Below are 21,207 nucleotides of genomic sequence, written 5' to 3'. Positions count from 1 at the left end.
TCCACAAACCTGTCCACCTGTTATCCTGTGTGTGGTTTGGAAGAGGTAAACATAATGCAAGCAGCTGGCATGTAATGCAGCCCACAGGTGCTGATGGCTGTCACGGGATGAGAAATCTGACCAAAAATACTGAGGCAGTGTTATAAAACCATTATGCTGTTTTTATCTTTGAGGAAATTGTGTTTTGGCATCTGATCTGCTGAGCTTCATCTTGATTATAAGAGAAGTTGATTACCCACCCAGCAGAAAGGGGAACGCAAAATAGCCTGTGCTGTAAGTTAAATAAATGCATGTGTAGACAGAAACCAGAAGATAGAAGTTCAGACAAGTGAGCCAGAATGGGCGGGATAGTCCTCCAGGGGTCAAGCTGCAGCAAGACCAGCTGACCAGTTCCTTCAAGGTCACCTGAAGGGCAGGGCCTCCCTGTGCTGACTAGCATGCTGCAGCTGCTCCTCAGCGTCCTGTTAAAGTGCTCCAAGTTTGATACAAGCTCCTTTTTTAAATGGCAGCTTGTAACTGGAGACGATTAGCCCTGAAGCAGGGTTTTACTGATCTGCAGGGTGGTCTAATTTGGGTAGCTCTTTAAAGAAAGTGCACATGGTGGAATTTTCAGCGTGCACAGTCTGCACAATTATTCTACTTGGCACAAAATGCACATCAGTGTGCAGCAGTCAATACATTTTTCCAAAGCAGTTCCACCAGTTGTATACTCTGTGGTCAGTCACTTTTAGCTGCAGTTTCCATTGGGCTGATGTGGGCAGAGGCTTGAAGGCAGTTCTTCCCTTAGTGCTGTACTGCCGGCTTTATTTTATTTTAATGGGCTGGGCTTTCGGAGATATTTTGGTTCATGGCTGAGGCCGAGTTGTGGTGAGAGTGAAGTTTGGTAGTTTAGGGTGAGGTTGGGCTCTTCACTGGATGTATTCCTACTTCTGCATGGCTGGGTGTTTTCACTTTCCCACTTTAAGCACAAACACAATGCAAGGGTTTGTGAGATGGGTGCATGTGTTTTTTAGATTATTAAGATAACGTTATGAGCTCAGTTTTTTTTTCCCACACTCTCAGTTTTAATTTCACATCTAATTCTTACACGGATTCACATGAGAGGAAAAAGTTTACTGGTCCTGGCTTGTTCTTTGCCTGTTTATCTGATCAAATACTAGTCATGCTTCCCTCCACATTGTTATGGAAGTTAGTAGATTCCTTCATGCCAGATTTCTGCTGCCAGTTTCTGCAGTGCATTGCAGTGAGACCAGATGGGTTAGGGGATTGCCTGGAGCTGAATAAATATTGAATAAAAAAGAACACTGGGCGACTCCCACTTTGAGCATTTTGTTTTGGCGGATACAGGACCTGCTGTTGATGGGGTGAAGGTCTTCCCTGGCCTGTAGTTGCTCAGCTGCATGTCAGGTGGACTGCAAAGGGCACACCTGACAGCCTGGCTCTTAGCCAGATCACTACCATCCGCTATACAACAGGAAGAGAGAGGAACGCTTGCATGTGTGAATGTGTGTTGATACACGCTAATGTACTTAAACTTTGCAATAGGAAATACTCACTGGGGGGGGGGGGGGGAGACGGAGAGGAATTTCCCTTCATTAACCTCATAATGTCAACTTGTCCTGTCAGACTTGTTGATGTCAGCAAATGGGATGTGTGTTAAAGTTACGCTTGTCATGGTAAAGGGAGTGTAAACTTGAATGAGAGAAATGTACAAAACATTGGGTTTGTGGGCGGGAATACTGTCAGGGCCCATGCACAAGTAATGCCTCCTAGGTGACTAAGCTGCCTGCATGTAATGAGGTTTGGGTTAAGTAAAAAAAAAAAAATTAAATTAAATTAACTGCCATTTTTGTACTGAAGAAATTATTAGTTGAACTGTTGACTGTATATAAAAGATGGATGTAGACACAGTGGCATCTCCCATTGTTTTCTAGACTCTGCCCTTTGAAGCCTCAGAGTTAGCTGGCACGTTATTTATTTCTCAACTATAAGTGACCATGTTTGCACAGGAGGGTGGAGTGCTTAGTTAACAACTAACACTAGTGAGCTTGGTTGGTAAGCTGCGTCCATGAACAAATGCGATGTACTGACACATGATAATGATTAAAGTTAATACTGCAGTTTAAAAAAACAAAACTGAAGCAGAAACTTCATGCATGGGCTTTCACATACAGCATACCTAATATTTGTTAAATAATTTCATTAAAGATGCCAACACAGTCAAGAGACTCGATACTAATGGAAGTGAGCTCTAGTAGACGTTGGCTGTGTTGGTCATAGTATTAAACTAACTTTGGAAAAAAAAATTGGGTTGGGGACCGCTGGTTTAGATGACGACTACCACTTGTTTGCATGTGGGAAATGAAATCAGACCTTGAAATGGGAAGGTGTTGGAGATGCTGGAGGGGAGCGACTATTGATCTACCCTTGGGCAGACAGACTGTTGGAGACAGAGAGCACAATAACAGATTAACAACAGCCATGTGGGCTGGTACAATCCATTTCTATGGTTGTAGACTTTCTACATGCAGAATAAACTTTTTTGTTTCTCATCTCACCACGACTGATTTCTGGATAAGCAATCTGTGAACAACTAGCAATGACTGTGTGCTTGTTTCTTAAAGGTTCAGATTTGAAATAACAGAATTGCTGTAAAAGCTGAAGTGACTGATTGATAGATTTATTTTTTGTTAATGCAGAAACTTTGTGTAGTTGAAGCACTGGATTAAAGAAAGTATTCAAAGGAATTCAGTTAAAGTTGAAGGACCAAAAGAAAGTGTAGATCAAAGTCATTTGAAAATTTTTCCCCAGTTGTTCCTGTTTTTTTTAATAAACTTGGAAGCCGATGTTATTGTAAGCATCAAAAGCATTGCAAGTACAATTTTCATGAACACTGACATTTGCATGTTAGAACAGCTCAGGTTTTTCATGTCATTTACAGGTTAAGACCTTAAAGTCCCTGTGACGTTAAAGTTGGCCTGTGATGCTATTCCTGGCATGGGTACTATAAAAGTACTAAATGCTCTTGTTAAACACAAACAGCATTTCAAACAATGAGGTCTGCATGTGCACAAGCATTACCTGCGGGCCCAAAGCATGAACTCGGACAGATTTCTTTCTACTCTTGGCTCTGTGTGATGAGAACAGGTATCCTTATATGGTCAAATGGCAAATGGCCTGTATTTGTATAGCGCTTTACTAGTCCCTAAGGACCCCAAAGCACTTTACACATTCAGTCATCCACCCATTCACACACACATTCACACACTGGTGATGGCAAGCTACATTGTAGCCACAGCCGCCCTGGGGCGCACTGACAGAGGCGAGGCTGCCGGACACTGGCACCACCGGGCCCTCTGACCACCACCAGTAGGCAACAGGTGAAGTGTCAAGGACACAAGGACTGAGACTGTCCAAGCCAGGGCTCGAACCGGCAACCTTCCGATTTTAAGACAAACTGCCAACTCTTGAGCCACAGTAAATGCCACTTGCTGTTAAAATGGACAAAAAAGAAGTTGTAATGTTTGTTCAAAAGAAAATTGGCTGAAAAACTGGATGTCTGCACACACAAAAGTTCTCCACTAAACATCCTGTATCAGTGAAAGCACAGAATCACAGTTAATGTCATTTACCTTTGTCACAGAATGATCTCGATGAAAAGATGTCAAATAGACAGGTAAGACTGCAGTAATTCAGTGCTTAGACTCAGTAGTGGGGTAAACATCAGTGCCATTTCAGTGTAACACCAGTCAGTCACTATAGTTAGGGTTAATCAGAATGAATCTCAAATAGTGAGCAACACTGCTCTCTTTATTGTTGCTGCACCACTTTACAGTTTGATGGTGTTTGTTAGTGTTAGGGTGCTGGAACCCTCTAGCTGAATGGAAGTAATGAGAGCTTGTCTCTGACAGTGAGTCAGAGTGTGTTACCTGTATGATGATGACTCGCAGTCTCGTAGGGTATGTGAGTACAGTATGTGCGCCTGGTTAGTTTTAGCTGTGGGCAGCTGCTTTAGCATTTCCATGTAATTCTTTCCCACATCCCAAAGCTTGACGAGTGGTACAGCGAGCCCTGCCCTGTTGGGAAAAAATGCTATGAGTGACTGCATCCTGCTTCTCCTCAGTATTACAGCCTTGACTGGTGTGTGACTGGAAACCACCCTGGACATGAGTCAAAATCCACACCAGCTTCACTGCCATTTTTGTACATGCGGTGTGACTGTAGGAGATGGGAAGTCCTTAAAAGACTGAAAGTTGAATGCTTGAGTTTTATTTATTTATTTGTCACAGTTCAAGTGTATTTGATGTGATGAAACAGCAAAAAGAAACAGACTGATGCCTGCTAACAGCCCTCAGTCACATCTGACAGGTTGAATTCGACTAAGTAAAGAACTGCTCATTCATGTTTAGTTACACAGTGCTGACTAAGTTGCTTCCTAATTCTGTTCTGTTGTAAACAGCCTCACCTGCACACCTTTACTCAGATTAACCCGATGATACAAGCTAAAAAGGTAATCCGATTTCCTCTGCTCTTGCACTTGTTCAATGTGTACTGGCAGGCCAGAAGGAGAGGAGCTCTGTGGGTGTTTGGAGGATCTTCTGCTGTGTAGTTCTGTTGTAACATTTTGGATCATTTTTCTTGGACTTTAAACCCTACTGGATTTGGCTCAAACGCTTACCTCCAGGTTAAACACAACAGTTATAAACGTACAATAATAGATATTTATTTGAATTGTACTCTGGCTCTGCCGCCCACATAAGCAGTAGGTAGGTGGTCTGAGGAACAAGAACACTCTCCTTGTCCTTACACTGGGCAAGTCAAACTGTGTAAACCATCCCAAAATAGGCCTAGAACACCTGTACATTTACCTTTTTAGTCAGGTGCGTGCATGTGTGTGTGATCTGCCCTCCTTACTCTAACAACAGGCAACCAAAGCTCTCTGGATCCTGCTGGGAACTTGCATGTGATTATGTCCACTCCTCTCCTGGTTATGTAATGTTCAATATCATCTGTCATTGTAAAGGCACACCTACCTGCTCTGTGTTTGCTGTGACATAACACCAAAGGCAAATCTCGGTGTTTGTTGAAAAAGCGTTCATATTGCGTGTCAGTGATTGTGTATGCTGATGGGCATGGGAGCAAATATCAGAAAAATTTAAAGCTTTTCCCACCTGTGCAGAATTCAGACAGGCTCAAATTTTATTCTTCAAATAAATTCCTCATTGTAGCCCCTCCCTACTCAGCACCCCTCTTAACTATGATAAGATTCAGGTTTACTATTCTTAGCTCACTGCGTGACTCATTCAAGTCAGATGTGTTCACACTGAAATTTGAGAGTGAGGCATGTTTGTGTCATGTGAAACTGGAAAGCAGATGGAAAAGAAAAAGTCTGAGAAAAAAGAACTTGATGAAATTCCTTCCCAACACAGTTGCTGCCCTTTGGTTTAGTAAGCTGCCTTATTAAGTACACTTGTGCCTAAGCGGTATTGGACATAACCCCGAAATTTAAACCTCATCGCAAAATGCATACTTGCTAAGATTCTTCTCCCTGGGTCCATATCTTATATCTGTCTCAAAACTGTTAATTGACAGATTTTATTTCTTTGTTTTTTATGGTTTTGTGACAGAATGAACTCATATCAAGTGTAAGAACCAAAAAGGACAGCTACATGTATCAGTATCAGTATTACCTGAGATCACTCTGGGTTTTTTTTGCTTGGCTCCAGCCTTTATTAGTTTCTGTACGCCGTCATCGTACAGTATCTGGTAATGGTAGTTCTTGCTCTGCTCTACAGCCCCATGAACCAGATCTCCACTTGCTCCACCTTTTGGTTGGAGTTGACTTCCAGCTCAGTTTTTTAGAGAAGGACTCTTGCCACCAATAGCAGTCGGAGATGGGGGAGTTGGAGTATGTCTGACCGTGAGGCAAGGTCCTTGCTGGGAAAGCAGCAGATCAGTGATCACCACAACATCAGCCTGGCCAGTGAACCAGCTAGTGAGTAAACTTAAGATAGGAAGAGTTGAGCCTAGTATATAATATTGTTCAACTGTGTAATGTGAGAATAGTGCGGGTAATTGTTTAGTAAATTCAAAGAGTGGGTGTGTGTCATTGAATGCGCTACCCTTGCCTAAACCAAACAGGGTAGTCCAAGTAGTTAGAATACCTCTGATGCCAGAGATTCCCCCTTGTTGAGCTGTTGAAAGAGAGCAACTGTCTGCCCTGATTCTCCCAACACTGCCCACAGTTCATGTGTGAAAGCAGGTTAACTGGAGAGCGTGTATAATAAGAGCCTATCCAAGTCTCCCTTGACTACCTAGATAGCTTATCATTAGTCAGTTCTCAAAGTTCTGGTATCAAAGTTCACCAATAAACCACATTCACTATAAAATTCAGTGATTGTTTTAGTATGCTCTCATATCTGTTGTACTAGCAACACAATAATTTATATAGTGGCTTTCATGAAAAACTAGTTTCAAATAAGTGTTGCAGGACTCTGAATAGGCAGCCCAACTTACAGGAAAGAAAGTGTGTTTGTTTTCATTTGCCTGGAGTGTGGTGATAATAGGCTGTCCTTGGGTAAGTCTTTGAAGGCTTCTCTCTCTCCACCTGCTTGTTAACCTTTAACCAAGTCTTTCCATGGAGCTTTGATAATGTCAGTACTAATATAGGCAGGGGTTGTCTTAATCTGAAAAGAGAGAAATTAAATTAAAGGGAAGAAAAGTTATGAAAGAAGTGTTGGGGAAGGAGGAGGTTGACTGCGTGAATTATAAGTGCACAAATAAGAACCCTATTCTTTCTGTGGAAAACTCAATGTGGCATGAAGGAAAAGGCAGATAGCAGCGGAAGCAAAGACGAAAATAAAGCAACCTATGGAGTCTGGAGGAATGCAAACAACAGCTGATGGATGAGATTAGAATGGCTGGCATGAACTAGGCTTTTTTGACAATTTTTTTTTTTCCCCCCCTGATGTCTTACATATGTATAGTGTCCTCATACAACCATGTAATGCACATTAGTGGCCAAAGGACACCAGGTTCTGGTGTAGTTGGGTTAGGTTACTGTTCATTAATTCTTCAGTCAGTCTGTAAAACCCTAACAGTGTGGGAGTGTTGGTACTGCTAAAGCCTAAAAATATTTGATTGTTTTTCCCAGGCACAGATTCAGTCCATTCTAATATGGGCTTTCTTGAATTTAGACGATTCATTGACAGACCTGTTGGTCGTGTAGGGTTAATGTGTAAATGTGTTTAATCCTCCTGTGTTTCACATGGTAAGGGGTTTATGTCATACTTTATACTAAAGCACTGTGCTACAACACTGTAAGAGCTTTCAGTCACCAGCTGCAGTCCAGAAAGGAAGGAATTGGAGGGGTGGGCGATTAAATCCTCAAAATTATATCACAGTATTTCAAAGAAGTTTGCAATAATGGTATTTCTGATGATGTAGAAAGAAAGTAGTGAATGTTTTATTGATGATTGCAGCTTGCAGGCAGCAGCCTTTAATAATGAAAATTAAATGAAGCTTTTTTCTTCAGCCTTCCTTTCAATGGGGGGCTGTTACTGATAGACTACTTCATTGGTGTCAACAACGTGCTGGCTGCAGCATTATAATGCAAGAGCAGAGACCCAGTATAGGTCAAATGAAAGTTTTTATGACATAAAAATGCATATTGGCATGCATTCGGTATACTGTGGATACAGGTTTTATAGTGGAAGGTATAATATTGCAATATGATGCTGGAATCTGTCCATCTGCGCACAGCTGGAAGATGGGAAGGTCCACGGTGCTAGACTTAGGGGATTGAATTGAATTGATGATGCAATTCTGATCAAAAAGTGCCACCAAACATACAAGATTATATGTTAACACAACGGGGCACCCTGCCAAACTACAGTGTGTATGAGAGACACTGTCAGATGACAGATTTGCTCTGGAATGACTTTCAGTTTTCCCTTCAGGCCCAAAAAGATCTTGTTGAAGTTTAAAAGAACAAAAAGCAAAATTACAACATCAGCAGCGCCTTAAGCCCCAGACAACCAGGATTTCCTACTCCTGATTTATGTACAGCATATTTGCCAAATCATCACAGTTACCCTGAGCCACATTCCTGCTTTACAAACAGAAATTAGCAACTTTATTATCAAAATATCTACAGCCCTGCCCAGTCTGACTATGACAATTGGTTAAGACGTTGTTACATGTGTGTCTGCGTGCGTGTTTGTGTGAACTCTCTGCAGTACTAAAGTGAGACTTGGAACAACTTGGCTCTTGTAGGTTCCCCAGCGGTATTGAATTATTATGGGTGTGGCAGTTGATTGAACACATTCTTAAAAAGATATTTAATCACACTGACTAAATCTAAAATGGGGATTCTACAGTTTTATACTAGTTCTGTCCACTCAGTCACCACTTTTTGACTTTGCATTCACAGCCTTATATTAGTTTTAACAATCGGCAGCAAAGATTTTGTGTTTATCATTTTAACATCAGTATAGATGCCGGAAATGTTAAGCTGAGAAACATCACTGGGAGCCTCTATAAGCTTGTACAATACGTTTGTCCATATATATGTTTATGTTGATGTTGCGGGTTAAAGAGTTCCATCTTGCGCATTGTTTATTTGTTTATCTATTTATTTATTTATTTTTACATTTGGTGGCTTCCACACATATTCTGCCCTTCTGTCTCCCACATATTACCACTCATCCCCATCTCCACCCTCATTCAGAAAATGCTTCTGTCTCTGTTTATTTCAGTCTCAGGATGCCAGTCGCATCTGGCAGTGCATTTCATCACTGAGGATGACCCATATGTAGCTGTCTAGTCACTACTTGCTGGCTAAAACCATATGATATGTGATATGTTTTTCACTAGAAGCCCACGTTGTGGTTGTAGGTGGATATGAATATTTAGATGAAAGTGGGAAATGAAGTGAACCGTGATGTCTAGCTAAAGTTTGTTTAGTGTAGATTCTTTTAGTATAGTATGACAGATGTGCATTTCTCAGAAGCAGTTGCATATGTATGTTTTGCCTCAGCAGCCCTACCCCAGTCAGAGAGGAGAGCGTTCAGAAGATGTTGCAGTTAAACTTTGTGTGACCAAACTGCAGAGCAGCTCCCTTGCATTGGGAGAGGGTCTGTGTTAAGTTACTGTCTCAGGAGATTGCTCTCATAGTTTAAGCTGTTCAAACAAGCCTTCGCAGTAATTTGTCAAGTTTAATGTAGGTTTGTGCTGACATGTCAAAAACACTGTAATGACAAACTGGATGGCCTTCTATTCAAACTTTCACTTTGTCAACTCCCCTTTTCTCCATATCCTTGCCTCCTGTACCACTCACGTGTAAATTTAACTGAACACTAATGACTTTATTGTATTCCTGTATGTGGATGCAGGCAAACACCAGCTAATTTTGATTGCTCTTAATTGATCCTTTATAATTTAAAATTTTATAACCTGAAAAAATAGAAAGTAGATAATAGGAGGGAGAAAAATAACACAGGCAGAGATAGAAGTCAGAAAAACGGCTCTGAAATGAAATAACGAGAGGAAGGAGGCTTTAGTAGTTGGTACTATTTACACTGCTTTAACATTCTCAGTAACTGCACATGTGCAAGCTTCTTTGCAACCAAACTCCACCTATCATGCTGTGACTGTCTTCATCTGTTGTCATTTATACTGGCCTGGGGAATGCATGTGGAAGGGAGGGGAGGTGCTTTACTCACATATGTGCATGGAAGGACAGAGCTATACCATGCAGAAAAAAATTTGACACTCTTTGGGCTGTAATCTGGTTTTGTTTTGCCTCTCAGCTGAACTGTTATTAACATCTAATCAGCAAAGGGGAAGTGCTCAGAGTAAACAGGAAATTTGCTGTTTGGGAACATAGCAACTTAGTCCATTTAAATGCTACTGGACTGGATGCATGCCGATTTGCCCAATTTTTGTGTTGTTAGTCAAATCTGATGAAATACTTCCTTATTTATTTAGTGCAGTCTAAACAGTATTGTGTGCATTGTTTATCCTGTATTCATGACCTCTGTAGCTCATAGCAATAGCAGCGTCCAGGACATGCAAATAGACACAACAAGGAAAACGTGTGTGTGTGTGTGAGGACCAAAAATTTGAATGCTACTATACTTGTGGGGACCAACAGCCGCTTATAGGGACAAAATGCCCATTTGGTTAGGCATTCATTTTTGATGGTTAAGGTTACTGTGCGTGTGTGTTGAGTATTCAGAAAAGATTTGTCTATAGGAGTAGTCAAAACTAAATGTGAGCAGTTAAAACATCTGGCTAGTCAGTGGAATTGGTATGAGTCTGTAGTGGTTTCTCAGAAGCTCCTCTCCATATAAGGCCTGCTGGGTATAAAAGGACTGAAAGGCTCTATCAATAGAAGAGCAGGAAAAATGTGGAAGAGAAAGACTAGAAAAGGTGAAGAGGGGTGGGAGAGGGAGTGAAAAAATGTAGGAGATATGAGAGGGACACAAAAGAGACTGAAGGAAAGACTTAAGGAGTATTGGGACAGATTTGCACAACACAGAAAAAGGGGCGGGAATGGGGGTAGGACAGGCAGAATGTGTACTACGTTTTGAGTTGCACTTCGGCAAGTCAACACCTGCCTGATGTTGAAATGGTTTGCTGAATTATTTGTCTGTGTTTTTTAACCTCTGTACCTGCATATGACAGTCATACATACTTTGGGCATTCCTTTGGGTTTAGAGTTGACTAGGTGTTAACAATAGTTCCCTCTGTGTCATTAGGAGTTGGCTATACCATTTCTCACCATCTTTCTCATTATTATTGTTATTATTATTGTTATTATTATTATTATTATGTAATCACCATATGTTGGCTGCATGGGTATACAGTCGTATACATAGTGTACAATATCAAGGATCAAGTAAGATATTGAAATCAAGTTTCTGTTAAGTTTGTCAAAGCAAAGAAATTTTGAAGACATTGCATACTTCATAACTATTGATCTGTAATGCTAAAGCTAAGAATCTACTATATGACCTGTGTTAATGAGATGCCAGTCAGCTTGACCTCTTCTCTTATGCACAACACTAGGTGTTATTGAATGGAAAGCCACACTGCGTTAATTGATTTTTTTTTTCCAATTTTTTCCAGAATAGATTTTTTTGGGGAGTCTTTATGAAAGCACAGAAGCATATATGGCTACATGGAAGCCCTTCTGCATTTCAGTGCATGCTGGCAGACTTGTTGTGAAGTGTCACACCCATTGACCCCTGCTGGGCCTGTATCACATCAACATCACCAGCTGTAAAAACAGTTTAAAATAGGGTGTTAATTTAGGGTAGTGTTTTACGGTTAGAGAGCCGCCTCCCAGAAGTTCTCTTCAGTCTGAAAATGTAGTTGAAGAGCTGGAACCTTAGGTAGTAGTGGCTTAGATGAACAAACTGCCTCCCTCCATTCACACAGAAACCATCTCTGCAAAACTTGGCTGCCAGCTTAGCTCAGTCTAGGATTATGGCTTTGTGGAGGATGCTAGACAATCTAGGAAATGCCAGCATGACCAAAGTGCTGCTACAGTGGAAGTGTTGGGTGTGTATGTGTGTGAAGGGCAGGGAGTGTCCCGATATTTGGTGGGTGCAAACTGGCCTGCAGTTTTTATAAACCTAATTTGAAGCATGCGGCTCATCTTTTGTCACGTGGTTTCACACCTGATCTTACTGGCAACATCACACTTATGCTGTGCTATGGTCTAGTGCACATGGACACACACACACACCAACACACCCACTGTGGTGATTCACTTAACCCGGAGGAGTCAGGCCAGTGAGAGAGTCACATTAAGTAGGTGGCAGAGAGAGAGAAACAGGAAGTGTCTGAGTGTATCTGAACCCTGGGATTCCCCCTTGTGTTAATATCGTGTTAGGCCACCATAAACTGACAGACCACCGGTTATGTCAGAAAACAAACACACAAACACACACACACACACACACACACACACACACACACACACACACACACACACACACACACACACACACACAGTAGTTTAATGTCTTAATTCCTCTTTAGTACAACACTTTCACCATCTGTCACCAACTTCCTGTCTCTCTCGCTCGCTCTCTCTCTCGCTCTCTCTCTCTCTCTCTCTCTCTCTCATATATGCCCTCTCCTCTCCGTTTCCCGACTCTTGTTTGCCGCCCACTTGGCCTGCATTCTTTCACTCTGACATCAGGGCCGCCCAGCACTGCCATTTATTTTTTCTCTCCTTTTTTTTTCTTTATTTTGTGTGTCTTACTCTGCTTGTTCTCTTGTCTCCTTTACTAGCCCTGGGTCCCTCACTACCATCCCTCCATCTTATGGAGCTGGAATAAAGAATTATAGTTGTATTTCTCGAGATAAGGTCTGAGATGACCTTATTAGAGAAATTTCCTCTGTGGCATCATAGAACTGAAATAGAACTGAAAAAAAGTCTGAAAGAGAGGGTTTAGTGCAGGTTGAAGTTTTGCTCTGTGATCACTTGAAGTTATTATTTGAAACTTTTTCCGTGTTTAATATAATCCATCCATCGTTCTAACTGTATGAGAGAAAGTGAGGAAATCCATCCACAGCATATATTTCTTAACTGAGTATCTAAAGGGACATACAGGCTGTTTGTGCTGTTGACCTGCTATTTATATTATATGAGAAATGGGAAGAATAATAAATGTTGGTGTTAAAATTGCCTCAAAGGCTGATGATTTTACATCATTATTCAGAATAGAAAGTGTAAATAGAGTATGACGTATGAAGAAGGTTTATGAGAAGTGGGAGGAAGTATGAAGGAGAGAGAGAGAAAGTGAAATGTTGAGAGCATGAGAGGGTAGTGGAATGACTGTCTAATGTTAGGATCTTGTTAGTATTGATGTCTTGGTTGGGCAGCAACACACAGATTTACAGAGACTTGAAGCAGGAATTTAATGGTCCAATGGAGCACAGGGAGCAGCTTTAGATTTTCTTTATGATTTGTAGCCAGTAAACCAGGGTCTGATCCTCCTCTGGCTTTTGACTCACACTCCTATTCACTCAACAGCAAAGGAAGTCCAAGAGTTCATGCAATATTTATTGTTCAAACTATTGTGATGACTTGTATTAGCACTGATTACACGAACAGCTTTGTTATGTTGGAAGAACTTGTGGAGGAAAACCAGGCCCGACTGAAAGCTACAGTCCACAGAAGGAGCCAGTGAATGGACTTGCTCTGTGTGCGCGGTGATTTTTAACGCCGAGGATGCACTGAAATAACACGTCTTTACACTTGGCTTTAGTAATGATAATTCTCTTCCCTACTTTTTCATCAGTACTTACACTGACAGCGCTTCCTTACATGTAATTTAAATCTGGAGGTAATTATAATGGACATGAGTGGGGAATTTATAAGGGCATACGGATTGTACATATAAAAGAACATTAATGTAGAGTGCGTGTTTCAGTCGCATCCATTTGTTTTATTTCTTTATCTTGTCTCAGTTCAAGCTTTAATGGTCTGTTTCGTAACCCTTATCGTTCAGGCCCAGTCTAATCTTTCTGGCACTAAAGCTGGTTTTGGTTTATGGTGCTATTTCACAGCAAGGGCCAATCCCAAGCTGTTTTGCTGATCTAGTCACGTAATATATATCAACATGTCCAATGCCTGAGATGTGTCATTATGATGAAACTTTTAGAGCACAGGCTGAAATTGAACTATGCAACCTTTTCATCAAGGGTGTGCTCATCATGATGCAACGGTGGGGCGCTGATAAAGAAATGATCCTGAAAGCTTGGGAGGAATCTTAAAACTGTGACAATCATTATGATCTCACCGAAGCTGATACTACAGATTTGAAGTGCTCAGTTATATTTACTGTATGTCAAAACACTTCTTGGTTTGTTATTCACAACGACTTTAGATTCTTAGACAGCAGGATGCGTGCTTGCTTGCACACCATCTGCATCCTTTATGTGCACTATGCAAACAACGTAAAACGCAAGAAACACTGGCCAAAACTCCACAGGCAAGCTTTAAATAAACAAATGAAGTGTGATTGTGTGTGATAGATGCTTGAATCTGTGGAGTGTCATTCATTTTCTATGGTCTCTGGATGTCACGTTGCTTCCAGTCCACAGCTTTACTCTGTGGAGTTCAATGAAGTTGTCTTTATGTAAAATTACATGAGAGCAAGTGTTACATTTGTACTAAAAAAATAATGTTGGTCTGCTATAGCCATTGACTGTATATAAAAGATGGACACAGCCTCTGGAAGAGCCTTAAACCTGCATTCTTTCTAATCTCCAAGACGGGGGAAGCTCTGATTGTAAAATGAAGACAAACTGTAATGAAGTCAGTTTATACTTATCATTTATAACCCCACTAAACACTATCTTCAATTCTTTTTAATACAGTATATTGCTGACTTAATTATGGTGACAATACAAGACAAATGGATGATAAAGCCAGATAGCCAGGCGTGGGCCACGGCTATCTTATGATTACCAGGGCACTACTTTATGTGTGCAGTGTCCTCAGCTCGGTGAAGTCCATTTCCGATTCATGCAATCTGCCTTCAAATGAACAAGATGCCCCAAATTTTGAACTTGAGGTTTCCAGACAGAAATGACAACTTTGTCCATCTGCAATGTCTTTTTTTTTTTTTTTTTTTTTTTTTAAGAGATATTAATACTTTTTTTTGGAAACCTTGTATTGGAACTTGGCCAGCTGTCATCAGCTCCATACCTCTCCTTTTCACACACATACACAGTGGCAACAACAGACTGAGGCAGGAGGGGACAGAAACTAGTGTGACCATAACTTCCTGCAAAATGCTGCAGAGGCTTTCACACTGCACTGACGTGGAATAAGAGCCATAATCAGATTAAAAACTGTAGAAGTTATCTTGGTTTAATTATCACTTTCTCTTCACCATATTTCTCCTTTTATATTATCTAGCATCAAAACATGATTAGGCTTATGATTGGCTGAACACAGTGTGCATATTTGGCATATATAAAAAAAAAAAACCAAAAAAACACCCAGCACGCCCCTGCGGGCGGTTTATCCTTCAAGCTCGGGTCCTCTACCAGAGGCCTGGGAGCTTGAGGGTCCTGTGCAGTATCTTAGCTGTTCCCAGGACTGCGCTCTTCTGGACAGAGATCTCCGATGTTGTTCCTGGGATCTGCTGGAGCCACTCGCCTAGCTTGGGAGTCACCGCACCTAGTGCTCCGATTACCACGGGGACCACCGTTACCTTCACCCTCCACATCCTCTCGAGCTCTTCTCTGAGCCCTTGGTATTTCTCCAGCTTCTCGTGTTCCTTCTTCCTGATATTGCTGTCATTCGGAACCGCTACATCGATCACTACGGCCATCTTCTTCTGTTTGTCTACCACCACTATGTCCGGTTGGTTAGCCACCACCATTTTGTCCGTCTGTATCTGGAAGTCCCACAGGATCTTAGCTCGGTCATTCTCCACCACCCTTGGGGGCATCTCCCATTTTGACCTCGGGACTTCCAGGTTATACTCGGCACAGATGTTCCTGTACACTATGCCGGCCACTTGGTTATGGCGTTCCATGTATGCCTTGCCTGCTAGCATCTTGCACCCTGCTGTTATGTGCTGGATTGTCTCTGGGGCATCTTTACACAGCCTGCACCTGGGGTCTTGCCTGGTGTGATAGACCCCAGCCTCTATGGATCTTGTGCTCAGAGCTTGTTCTTGTGCTGCCATGATTAGTGCCTCTGTGCTGTCTTTCAGTCCAGCTTTGTCCAGCCACTGGTAGGATTTCTGGATATCAGCCACCTCCTCTATCTGCCGGTGGTACATACCGTGCAGGGGCCTGTCCTTCCATGATGGTTCCTCGTCTCCCTCCTCTTTCTTGGGTTTCTGCTGCCTGAGGTATTCACTGAGCACTCGGTCAGTTGGGGCCATCTTCCTAATGTATTCTTGGATGTTCGTTGTCTCATCCTGGACTGTGGTGCTGACACTCACCAGTCACCGGCCCCCTTCCTTCCGCTTAGCGTACAGCCTCAGGGTGCTGGATTTGGGGTGAAACCCTCCATGCATGGTAAGGAGCTTTCTTGTCTTTATGTCAGTGGCTTCTATCTCCTCCTTTGGCCAGCCTATTACCCCAGCAGGGTACCTGATCACGGGCAGGGCGTACGTGTTGATGGCCCGGATCTTGTTCTTACCATTCAGCTGACTCCTCAGGACTTGCCTGACCCTCTGCAGGTACTTGGTGGTTGCAGCTTTTCTAGCGGCCTCTTCATGGTTCCCATTCGCCTGTGGGATCCCCAAGTACTTGTAACTGTCCTCTATGTCTGCAATGTTGCCTTCTGGTAGTTCAATCCCCTCAGTTCTGACTACCTTCCCTCTCTTTGTTACCATCCGACTACACTTCTCCAGTCCGAACGACATTCAGATGTCATTGCTGTATAGCCTGGTAGTGTGGATCAGTGAATCGATGTCTCGTTCACTCTTGGCATACAGCTTGATGTCATCCATGTACAGGAGGTGGCTGACAACTGCTCCGTTCTGTAGTCGGTATCCGTAGAAGGCAGGAGAATAAACCAGCTGTTCTCCACAGAACCAGCAAAGGTGTACTCTCAGTGGCAAGGGAACAATAAGAGAACAGCACCACCAAGGCTGGAGACGGAGCAATACTGGAAGAGCATATGGGAGAAGGATGCAACCCATAACGGCAATGCTCAGTGGCTAGAGGATCTGAGGGCTGACCACAGCGACCTCCCTGAACAGGGTCCAGTAACCATCACAGTGGCAGATATCCAAGAAAGGGTCTCCAGTATGAAGAGTTGGACAGCACCAGGGCCCGACATGGTTCACGCCTACTGGCTGAAGAAGCTGACTGCACTCCACGAGCGTCTGGCAGCACAAATGAACCAGCTGCTAGTTAACGAGAGACACCCGGAATGGCTAACTGAAGGCCGGACGGTCCTGATCCCCAAGGACCCCAAGAAGGGACCGGTCCCCTCCAACTACCGACCAATAACCTGCCTCAGTACTACATGGAAGCTCCTGTCAGGCATCATATCGGCTAAGATGAACAGGCACATGGGTCAATACATGAGCGGGACACAGAAAGGAATTGGCAAGAATACCAGAGGCGCAAAACACCAGCTACTGGTAGACAGAACAATCAGCCGAGACTGCAAGACCAGACTGACCAACCTGTGCACTGCCTGGATTGATTACAAGAAGGCCTATGACTCAATGCCCCACAGCTGGATACTGGAATGCCTAGAATTGTACAAGATCAATGGGACCCTAAGAGCCTTCATCAGGAACTCAATGGGGATGTGGCGTACAACACTAGAGGCCAACTCCAAGCCCATAGCACAAGTCACCATCAAGTGCGGGATCTACCAAGGAGATGCTCTGTCCCCACTGCTGTTCTGCATAGGCCTGAACCCCCTCAGTGAGATCATTAACAAGACTGGCTACGGATACAGATATATATAAACACCCAGCACGCCCCTGCGGGCGGTTTATCCTTCAAGCTCGGGTCCTCTACCAGAGGCCTGGGAGCTTGAGGGTCCTGCGCAGTATCTTAGCTGTTCCCAGGACTGCGCTCTTCTGGACAGAGATCTCCGATGTTATTCCCGGGATCTGCTGGAGCCACTCGCCTAGCTTGGGAGTCACCGCACCTAGTGCTCCGATTACCACGGGGACCACCGTTACCTTCACCCTCCACATCCTCTCGAGCTCTTCTCTGAGCCCTTGGTATTTCTCCAGCTTCTCGTGTTCCTTCTTCCTGATATTGCTGTCATTCGGAACCGCTACATCGATCACTACGGCCGTCTTCTTCTGTTTGTCTACCACCACTATGTCCGGTTGGTTAGCCACCACCATTTTGTCCGTCTGTATCTGGAAGTCCCACAGGATCTTAGCTCGGTCATTCTCCACCACCCTTGGGGGCATCTCCCATTTTGACCTCGGGACTTCCAGGTTATACTCGGCACAGATGTTCCTGTACACTATGCCGGCCACTTGGTTATGGCGTTCCATGTATGCCTTGCCTGCTAGCATCTTGCACCCTGCTGTTATGTGCTGGATTGTCTCTGGGGCATCTTTACACAGCCTGCACCTGGGGTCTTGCCTGGTGTGATAGACCCCAGCCTCTATGGATCTTGTGCTCAGAGCTTGTTCTTGTGCTGCCATGATTAGTGCCTCTGTGCTGTCTTTCAGTCCAGCTTTGTCCAGCCACTGGTAGGATTTCTGGATATCAGCCACCTCCTCTATCTGCCGGTGGTACATACCGTGCAGGGGCCTGTCCTTCCATGATGGTTCCTCGTCTCCCTCCTCTTTCTTGGGTTTCTGCTGCCTGAGGTATTCACTGAGCACTCGGTCAGTTGGGGCCATCTTCCCAATGTATTCTTGGATGTTCCTTGTCTCATCCTGGACTGTGGTGCTGACACTCACCAGTCCCCGGCCCCCTTCCTTCCGCTTAGCGTACAGCCTCAGGGTGCTGGACTTGGGGTGAAACCCTCCATGCATGGTCAGGAGCTTTCTTGTCTTTATGTCAGTGGCTTCTATCTCCTCCTTTGGCCAGCCTATTACCCCAGCAGGGTACCTGATCACGGGCAGGGCGTATGTGTTGATGGCCCGGATCTTGTTCTTACCATTCAGCTGACTCCTCAGGACTTGCCTGACCCTCTGCAGGTACTTGGTGGTTGCAGCCTTTCTAGCGGCCTCTTCATGGTTCCCATTTGCCTGCGGGATCCCCAGGTACTTGTAACTGTCCTCTATGTCTGCAATGTTGCCTTCTGGTAGTTCAATCCCCTCAGTTCTGACTACCTTCCCTCTCTTTGTTACCATCCGACTACACTTCTCCAGTCCGAACGACATTCCAATGTCATTGCTGTATAGCCTGGTAGTGTGGATCAGTGAATCGATGTCTCGTTCACTCTTGGCATACAGCTTGATGTCATCCATGTACAGGAGGTGGCTGACAACTGCTCCGTTCCGTAGTCGGTATCCGTAGCCAGTCTTGTTAATGATCTCACTGAGGGGGTTCAGGCCTATGCAGAACAGCAGTGGGGACAGAGCATCTCCTTGGTAGATCCCGCACTTGATGGTAACTTGTGCTATGGGCTTGGAGTTGGCCTCTAGTGTTGTACGCCACATCCCCATTGAGTTCCTGATGAAGGCTCTTAGGGTCCCATTGATCTTGTACAATTCTAGGCATTCCAGTATCCAGCTGTGGGGCATTGAGTCATAGGCCTTCTTGTAATCAATCCAGGCAGTGCACAGGTTGGTCAGTCTGGTCTTGCAGTCTCGGCTGATTGTTCTGTCTACCAGTAGCTGGTGTTTTGCACCTCTGGTATTCTTGCCAATTCCTTTCTGTGTCCCGCTCATGTATTGACCCATGTGCCTGTTCATCTTAGCCGATATGATGCCTGACAGGAGCTTCCATGTAGTACTGAGGCAGGTTATTGGTCGGTAGTTGGAGGGGACCGGTCCCTTCTTGGGGTCCTTGGGGATCAGGACCGTCCGGCCTTCAGTTAGCCATTCCGGGTGTCTCTCGTTAACTAGCAGCTGGTTCATTTGTGCTGCCAGACGCTCGTGGAGTGCAGTTAGCTTCTTCAGCCAGTAGGCGTGAACCATGTCGGGCCCTGGTGCTGTCCAACTCTTCATACTGGAGACCCTTTCTTGGATATCTGCCACTGTGATGGTTACTGGACCCTGTTCAGGGAGGTCGCTGTGGTCTGCCCTCAGATCCACTAGCCACTGAGCATTGCCGTTATGGGTTGCATCCTTCTCCCATATGCTCTTCCAGTATTGCTCCGTCTCCAGCCTTGGTGGTGCTGTTCTCTTATTGTTCCCTTGCCACTGAGAGTACACCTTTGCTGGTTCTGTGGAGAACAGCTGGTTTATTCTCCTGCCTTCTATCTCTCTGGTGTACCTCCTCAAGTGGCTGGCCAAGGCTGTGAGTCTTTGCTTGGCAGTTTCCAAGGCCTCAGGTATGGACAGCTTATATATATATATATATATATATATATATATATATATATATATATATATATATATATATATATATATATATATATATATAGTGTGTGTTTATTAGTGTGTGTTTGTATGCCCCACATAATCCTGAAACTTTGAAGAGGAAGTGAGAGAGGGAAAAGAATTTGATTGGGGGGGGGTGGGTGAGAGAGAGAGGGAGAGGGTAATTGAGGGGAAAGTCAAGTTCCCATTTCTGGTTTCCCACGGAGTCGAGCTCACACGCATTTCCCTGAAAGCAGTCGGTGGGATTTCAGTTGTTTTTAAACTCTTTCGGTCTAAACAACACCATGTGCAATATTCCCCTAGCAATAAGAAAGAAAATCCCCACAGATAAATACATGCTTTTATTGAATAACCCTGTAATGATTAACTGTAACCGGTGACATGAGAGCTGGACGGTATGACTACAGTGCTGTAAAGTAAAAAAATATCAAATGATGGCCTTATGCTATATGCTGGTGGCAATTACAGTTGTGATGGGCACAGAGGCTGTAACTGAGTAGCCCAATAGCAGGTATAACACACTGTTTGTATTGTCTCCATGGCTTTATGTTCTTCATAGTGCTTTTATACCACATCATTTATAGCTCCAGAGCCATAAAGGACAGCCTGGATATGGTGGTGATGTAGTGAGAGCAGGATGCTATTGTCAGGCAGTACGTCCCATCTGCTGCACTGATAACATTCTGTGAAGTGCATATTTTTGTCCCCGGCTTTTGGTGTTTACGAATCCTCCGCCGGGCCATGCAGGGTCCACTTAACTAGAACTTCAAGTGAAGTGGGGAAAATGGTTTGGATGGTGAAGAGTTAAATGTGTGACAGCTGAGCAAGACACTGGTGGTGAGATACAGCCCCTCCTCCTTCCAGCTCCTTCTAAATATGCTGCCTCAGCATGAGCCTGCAGAAGCACACACACACAAGCAGAGGCGCACACCTCTACTCTCCCAGCACTTGCCAAAAGAAAATGTGAACCACAAACATTAGAGCTTAGGAGTAAGATGAGTAAATCCATCCAGATATTTGGCATCTTCTGTCACATCGGTGCCTGTGTCCTGCCGACTGTCCGCTGTGTTCTTACACTAGTAAGAGAGCGAAGGACCACGTCTGGAAAACATTACTCAGATTCCTGCAGTACAGGCTTTGATTATACTGGCAATGAAGCAAGAGGGAGGGGGAGAGTGAGAGAGGCATC

At 43.8% G+C, this 21,207-nt stretch overlaps 1 protein-coding gene across 2 annotated transcripts in view; it reads left to right on the top strand.

Moving 5' to 3' along the window:
- LOC309687970 (unconventional myosin-Ic-like) overlaps positions 1-21,207 on the top strand; it is a 66,398-nt gene that overhangs the window by 8,553 nt on the left and 36,638 nt on the right. The gene's annotated exons all lie outside the window — the stretch shown is intronic.

Source organism: Aulonocara stuartgranti, assembly GCF_965226115.1.
Source record: "Aulonocara stuartgranti genome assembly, chromosome: 14".
Taxonomy (NCBI): Eukaryota; Metazoa; Chordata; class Actinopteri; order Cichliformes; family Cichlidae; genus Aulonocara; species Aulonocara stuartgranti.
This window is presented reverse-complemented; position numbering and strand designations above follow the sequence as displayed.